This window comes from Erithacus rubecula (assembly GCF_903797595.1).
Source record: "Erithacus rubecula genome assembly, contig: scaffold_385_arrow_ctg1, whole genome shotgun sequence".
In the NCBI taxonomy this organism is placed as follows: domain Eukaryota; kingdom Metazoa; phylum Chordata; class Aves; order Passeriformes; family Muscicapidae; genus Erithacus; species Erithacus rubecula.
Window position 1 is genome coordinate 1 of NW_027635949.1, and position 7,903 is coordinate 7,903.

The 7,903-nt window shown below is 49.9% G+C and overlaps 1 long non-coding RNA gene across 1 annotated transcript; it reads right to left on the minus strand.

Moving 5' to 3' along the window:
- Positions 1-6,290: 6,290 nt before the first annotated feature.
- LOC306816143 lies at positions 6,291-7,447 on the minus strand. Its single transcript, XR_013777581.1, has 3 exons — positions 7,417-7,447; positions 6,671-6,805; positions 6,291-6,387 (listed from the first exon to the last, which is right to left on the minus strand). It is a non-coding gene; the product is annotated as an uncharacterized lncRNA (long non-coding RNA).
- Positions 7,448-7,903: the final 456 nt, after the last annotated feature.

The window sequence follows — 7,903 nt, forward strand, 5'->3', positions numbered from 1 at the left end:
TCACCCTGCTCACCTGTTCCATTCTGCTGCACATAGAATCCAAACCCTCACCTGTTTCCTACCCTTGCCTGTGCACAGGAAAAGCAGCTCCCCATGCCCAGCTTTTGGCCTGAAGCTGATTTGAACAGCAAGCTCCTCCACAGCCAGCCCAGGGTTAATGAGCAAACTCTCCCTCTCCCAGACTTCAGAGCATTCCACACGGGAGCAGGAACAATGTGGGCAACCAAGCCCAGGGGCAGAAAGAGCCTTCAAGCACTGCTGAAGCCTTGAAACTCCTCCAACTCCTCTTTCCAGACACCAGGCACTTGTATTCCAGAAAAGCCTGAGGCTTTGCAGAGGCAGCCAAAGACCATTTTACCTGCTCGCCAGTTCTCCTGGCCTCAGTGCTCCATTCAGGCCTCTCTGTCTTCTCCTTATCTGCTGATGCAACCGGTTGCTCAGATTCCAGGTTGGCATCTGACATAATGAACAGCTGCTCCACTTCTGCTTTAAAAGCCGGCTGGGGATACAGAGAGGAGATGATTGCCTTATTTCAAACACCACACAAGCTGTACCTCAGAAATCTCCATCACTGGAAGCATCCTCCAAGTTCCAGCAGTGCAGCTGCTGTTCAGACTTCCAGGTACAAAACTCTGCTCAGTTTAGTTCATCACTTTGCTCACCTGCTCCATTCCTTCTCACACCTAATTCAAATCCCCACGTGTTGCCTCCCCTTGCCAGGGCACAGGAGAAGCAGCTCCCCATGCCCAGCTTTTGGCCAGGAGATGATTTGAACACCGAGCTCCAGAGCTGTATCAGTCATTCCAGGCGTGCCAGGAGACAATCTGGCAGTCAATGCTCTCTGAATAGAGCCAGGCACACAGACAAGGCTGCCTGCTGCAGCCCAGGATGCTTTGCCCAAGCAGGCCTGGACTGACAGGGATAGGAGCTCCCAATTCTTTATGGGAAGCATCACTGGAAAAATTCAGGGATGCTGCAGTGGACTGAAGGGCAATGCCAGAACGTACCTCAATACAAGTCTTTCCCTTCAGGATGTCCAAATGTTTCTTCAAAGACCCTTTGGACATTTCACTCTTGTTCAGTGCAGCCCTCAGGACTTGAGCAATGTCTATCCATTTCTTCAAAGCACCAGTCCCATGCTCTAGCTCTTCCTGCATGCCTTCCCTCTCCACTTCCAATTGTTGATTCTTTTCCCCATGATTTCTCATCTCAGCTGCATGCATTTCATTCTGCATTTCCAGATCTCTCATCTGCTGCTGGTACAATGCCCGTTCATGCTGCAAAACAGGGAGAAAAAGGGTCACTCATTCCCTCTCTCAGTTTGCTTCTCATACCAGATCTGGACTCGTGTGCCAGGGATAGGCACAGGCTGCCCCCCTCTCTCTGCCTCTCAGGATGCTGCAGACCTTTGCTGGGCCCCCCTTGATGCTGCATCTTTCCCAGCTTGCTCAGCCACTCCCAGCTCCCTTCCTGCCTTTCCCCAACCACTTGCAGCTCCACTTCAGTGTTCCTTTGGAGAGGAGCTGCCAGAACTGCAGCCAAGATTTCAAGTGCATGCTAAGCAGGATTTAGGCAGTGCCACGAGGGTGTGCTCTCCAGCAGGGAGGAAGGGAAGAGCAAACAACTGCAGCAATCCATTCCCTGGGGTTGGGGCAACAGCAGTGGTTTTCCACCTCTCCTGTGTAGAGTTTCCATAGCAGCATCCCCAGAGCCCCACTGCCCTCTCTTGGAGCAGCAATGGCCAGATCAGGCTGTCATTCTCTGCTGCCACTCAGGACCAGTTCTCCCCTTGCAGGTACATGTCCTTCTCTGCATCAGCACTTGGCTTTCCTCTCTTCTCTCCCCACTGGCTGCTCTTAGATGGCCAAGACCAAACACCTTTCCATGAACAGCAAACTTGGTCTTCTCACCCCTCCTGCCAGGTCCTAATATTTAGAAATCTGAACATGACTCAGCACACGAGGAATTGCCCAAACCATGCAATGTCAACAGAGACAGTGTGGGCAATGAGAACTAAAGCTTCTAGGGCACAGAACTCCATCATGGAGGAAATCAGCAGTTTTAGCATTCAGTGGCTTTGACATGACTACAACATCCTTTCCTCCTTTTTGAGAAGAAAGCAATTAGAAAAGTTAAACTGGAAACAGATACTCTTTAGAACTATTAACACCAGGTCCAAACTGAGCTAGGAAATGACCCTTTGTGGCATCTGCCAATCTCACCAGCATATCCTTCCTTTCCTTCTCCAGGCTCTCCAATTTCCTCTGCAGAGATGCCACCTCCTGATGGAGAGTAGCAGCCTCCTCCTGCCTTTCAGCGGCCTCTTTCTGCAGGGCAATTTCTCGAGAGGCGTGCTTGAGTTCTTCCTTCCACCAATCTGCAGCAGGGAAGGGGAAGGGAGAGGGCAAGGGCAAGGGCAAAGTAAAGACAAATTGATGTGCATCCTGCAGAGGCAACCGCACTGTCTTCTCTACCTGCCTGTGTTTGCCAGGTCCTAAGCCCTCAAAGGATCCAAAACTGATAGATATGAAGGAATATTCTCGGCAAAGAGAAAAGCAGGAATGAAAGGAGCAAGATTCAGAGGAACAGGAAAGTTTGTTTGCTCTTGGGCTTGTGCAGAGTGAGCAATCCAAGAGAGACAAAGGAGCGGGCATGCCTGTGCAGCCCTGCTCCAGAGGCATCAGTAGCCTGGAAGCTCTGGCAGGGGCTGGAGTTTGGGGAAATTGAGCTGAGGCATCCAGCTACAGCTCCTTAGCACAGACATGGCACCTGAAAGGCACCAACTGTGCACAGGATCTGCTACAGCCCAGCAAGATCACACTGCCAGCCATGGCATCTTTCTTGGGGGGAAAAAAGCTTGCACTGGCACTACAATGGATAAATCTCCTGCTGGATGTTTCCTTCCCCTCTGCCATCTCTGGGCACTTTTCCTCTGTGTGCCATCAGAGACTCTCACTGGCAAGACAGGATGGGGAAACACGTGGGAGAGCAGAAGTTGTACCTTGCTCGCTTTCCTCCAACTTCCTCTGCAGCTCCTGATTGTGGGCTCTGAGTTTGTGTATCTGAGCCTTTGCCTTCCTCAGCTCCAGCTCTGAGGTGTTACACGGTCTGTCCAAGGCAAGAGCTTTGTCATCACATCTCTGGAGTCTCACACGCAGCTGGGACACTTCAGTCTCCAGCACATGCACAGAGGCCTTCAAGCATTGTTCTCCTGCTCGGGACTCCTCCAGCTCCTGCAGCAGCTCCTTCTCTCCAGTTGCCTTGGCAGCCTCCATCTCCTGCATTGTGTCCTGCAGGGCCTGGATCTGGAAGATGGATGCACAGAGCCTCAGGGACAGGCCTGCTCCTGAGGCAGCAGAGCAAGCAGTAGGGAGAGCAACTAAGGAGAAAAGACTTCAGGCAAAAATCACACAGGAAACAAAAGGTGCAGAACCAAGGGTTCCATTGGAGACAAAAGTGGAGACAACAGGGAAAGGAAGGCAATGGACACCCTTGATTGAGGCTGCAGCTCTGAACACTGCCTGAACTGGCTGCGGTGCGAGTGCCCTGCCCAGCCTGCCACAGCCACATCTGTGTGCCCACATTGCTCAGTGCCCAGCACACACACCAACTCCATCTGGGACAATTCTGCTAACACAGGGACAGAGAAGCTCCAAAGGAGTCTGCTGCTGCTTCTCCTCCCAGATTTCCTGCTGGGACCCAGGAGACAATGGGGGAAAACATCGGCAGAACACACCAGTCCAGCCTTGGGCTCAGGGTGCAGCAGCAGCCAGGGACAGAACACAGCAGCAGTGGATGCCACTGGGAGGGGAAAGAGGTTGGGGCCTCCAAGCCAAAGGTGGTGGTGTGTGTCCATGGAGAAGACAATGCCAGTGCACAGCTTACCTGGGTTTGGAGCTCCTGCAGTTCTCCTCTGCTGTTTGAAGAGAGCTGCTCAGCCTGCTGAAGAGCAGAATGAAACTGAGACAGATGATGGCTCAGTTCTAGGTTCTTTTCTTCCAGTGTCCTGAGGCACAGGTTCTTTTCCTCCAGAGATAGAATCAGCCTAGAAGGAAAGCATGCAACTCATTACTACATGGTATGACATTTTATAAACTCCTAGGACTTGCACCACCTCGGGAAAAACTGCTCTGTCTGATGAGCTTTGTCTAAACAACTTGGCTGTTTGCTCCCCCTGCAGCCACAGCCCAGCATGTGCCCACACTCCTTTTGTTCCTGAAATAACGGGGAGTCCCTGCATATGTACATGCCTTGCCTTGTTTTTGACATGGGAATGTGAATACAATTAACAAAGTCTTGCAATGAAGACATTAGGGGAGAGGAACAATTTTCTTCTGACTTAACCATGCTCCAAGGCAGGGAGGTTTAGTCAACATGGATCCTTCCCCCATCTTGTATGTCCAGGTAGGAGGAGCAGCACCCTACAGCCAGGGGATCTCTGGGACGTTCCTTAAGATTTACCAGCACCCATCCTACTTTCAGCTGGAGAAACAAAGGCCAAAAGCAGAAGTGGCTACAGACACTTGGAGCACTGTAGCTGCCAGAGCCAGGATGGTTCTGGCTCCTGGCAGCCACAGGGTCCAGATAACTCCTGGGGGCCTCGAGGCAGAATGCAGCTACAAGGCCTTAGTGCAAGCAGTGCCCAACAATTGGGCAGGCAGCAGAGGTTCATCTTCGCTTGCAGACCTTCTCAGCTAGCTAGGAATGAGATCTTGGGATCGCAGCAGAGATTCCAAAGATAGCTTTATTTCTTCAAAGGGTTCCACTAGCAAAATCCAAATATATAGCATAAGAAAGGGTTTTTATAGGGATTTGCAGGATTGAAATCTAACCAGAAAAATTAGAAGTTGAAATATATCCAATTACTTAAAGATTCTAGGTGAGAAAAGAAGAATCATTTAAAAAAGTTAAAGACCACTAGCAATTCTAAAAGACAACAGGTGTTTCTGTAGGGGGGTGAATATTTCTCTGACACGAGTTTTCATAAGAAAGGGTTTCTTATCTCAGGGGAAGATGAGGTCCCAGGAGCCCTTTTCAGGGATAGCTGTATCATCCACAGAGCACAACCTGATGGAACAGGCCAAAACCTCCAGGCAAGCAAAAGTGCCCTGTCTTCCTCTGTCTTCTTCTTGGAAGAAGAATCCTGTGGCACGGAAGACTGGCAGCACTTGATCAGCTGGAGGAGCCCCCCTACCCTTGGTCTTGTTTCTTGCAATCTTTGTACAGTCAGTAATGCCTGTGACTGTGGAGAGTGCCAGGGACCCTGCCAGACACCCTCCAGGCAGAAGGGGGATATTTTTTGAGGAATGATGCAACAGAGACATTCTTGTATCTTGGGTGCCTTCAAGGACAATCTGGCCTAGATCAGCAATCAGGGCCTTAAGATGGTTCTGCCCAGCAAAGGCATCAGATTCCAGGCTGATCCAGATCCCAGATGCTTCAAGTTACAGGACCCAGGTTGGAGCTGATGGATGTATCCACCTCCTTACACTGCAGCTTGGGCAGTGTTAACACACCCACCTAAACCAAAAACACAAAAGTCCCCAGAGGGAAAGAGCTACCCAAAAGCCTTTACCTTCACAAAAACTTCAACTGATGACTTAAAGGAAAAGAAAATGACACACAATATTCAGATAATGAGATATATCAGAGATAGAAGAGCTGACAATCAGACACTTAGGACATGTTGCCAGAGCCCCTGGCAGGTGCAAAGATGGCAAAGAGGGAATCCATTCACCACAATGCAGAGTCCCACAGGCTTTCATTTACCTGGCTTTTTCCCTCTCTAGGACATTCACAGAAGCCTGCAATTCTGAATTTTGCTGAGACACTTCTTCCTGTTGACTCCTTTCCCTCTCCAGGTTCTGCAGGTGCACTTGCAGCTCCTTGTTCTGATGTTCTGCCTCTTCCAGCAGCTTCTTGGTGTGTTAAAGCTCCAGCAGCTTCTGCCTTGACTGATCCTGTGCCCAGCTCACATCTTGCTGTGACCAAGGCTAGAAAGAAGAGACCAGCAGGAATCCTTGCTGATGCTTGCTGGCCAACAAGCCAGAGCACTAGCCCAGCTGTCCAAGTCAGCAGCTGAGATTCAGCAGAGCACTGAGTGTCCTTCAGAACAGCTGCCCTGCAGAGCACAGGGCCAGGCAGCCCCAGGGGTCACCCCATCAACTGCTGCTCTGCCATGGAAAAGCAAGAAGGCCACTGATCCCTCCCTGGATGACTGTGGTACTACTGCTGTTTGCTCACCTGCTTTTGTAGAGCCTCCCTCTGCTCAAGGAGGACATTCATTTCCTCCCTGACGCCTTGTAGCTCTTCCCTGTGCCTCCTCTGCGCTGCCTGGATTTCACTTTGAGCTTCCTGCAGCTCAGCTTGCAGCTCTGCCTTGATGATCTGACAACAAAATGCAGAGCAACTTCCTGGGACCTGCCCTCATGCTCAGCTTTTTCCACTTTCCACACTGTCTCAAAATCCCACACTTTCAGCTACTTCTTTTGACCTCTCTAGCCAGCTCTGCTTCCTCTGCAAGCCCTCCTTCCTGGGGATGAGCTCTGGAGCATGCCAGGCTCTGTGGTCCCAGGGCCTGAAGCAGCCCTTGCCTCCTCAGTCCCAGGAGCTGCCTCTTGTGCCCTTGTCATTGCCCTGCACTCAATGTTCCCTGCCTACTCAGACTTACCTGCTCCTTCTCTTGCTGCTCTTTCAACTCCTGCCTGAGCTGCTGGATCTGCTGGCAGGCTTGGCTGAGCTCTCCCTGAGTTTGGAGCAGTGCCTCTGATAAAGCACTCCTCTCCTTCTGCTCTTTCAGCAGCACCTGCACAGAAAGAAAGAGCAGAGAGCTTCACATTTGCCCTGCAACACCTGTGTGGCAAGAGACAGAGACTGATGGGCTCACGCACTCTCAGAGCACTCGGCTGCTGCTCCCCTGGGCCACTCTGCCCCAGGGCAGCCACAGCTCCCCAGCAAGTGACTTAGAACACAGCCCAGAAGACATCTCTGGCTTACTGCTCAGAAATACTCCAGATGAGGTTTAAAAAGATATTTCTCTTTTGTGTCAGCATTCCTGCTGCACCCTCCCCAAGCCCACAAAGGAAAAGTCTTTTCAACTCACTTTGGCCATGAAAACTCACCAGAACAAAGCCAAAGGGGAGTGGGAAGACAACGGTGAAGATACTCTGAGCTACGTCTTAGAAGAAAGGAGCACAACAGCAGCACACAAATCTCAGCTGAAAGCTGATGTTTCTGCCTGGATTCCTATCAGAGGGCTCATTCCTGGTCCCAAAGATAGCCCCATTCACCTTTTCCCCACCCCAAATTCAATGTAGAAGACACGGAGGACATGCTGCACACAGCCTCATGTCCTGCCATCTCCCACAGCTCCAGCCTTGCAAAAAATCACACCAGTTCTTGTTTCAGTATAATTACCTCTCGCTTGGCATTTGCAAATCTTGTTTGTGCTGCTTCTTTTACTTGTGGAGTATCTTATCTGTATGATAAGATAACATTGAGAGGAACTATGAATAAAAACATTGAAAGGAAGAATACAAAGAGGAATTTACCACTGACCCTCCGCTTATCAAGAATTATCAAAACACAGAACTGAGGGCCTTGTGAGGACATAAAAGATATAAATTTCATCTGCAGTATGACATGTATTTTAAGAAGACAGGTCAAGGGTCAAACCGAGCAAAGGAATTCCCACAAAATTTGAACTGAAGGGAATGTATGAATATGTATTATTGTCTTGAATACGCATTTAACCAATGTAATGAAAAAGTACATAAAAATTGTTTTAGGCTAACTGGCATGCTTCTGGCAATTTTCCAAGCACCCATTGATGTTTACTGTCCCTCTTATCCCTTATTATATTTTTAAAAATTTTAAAGAGGGACTCTTGTTTCTCACAAGAAGG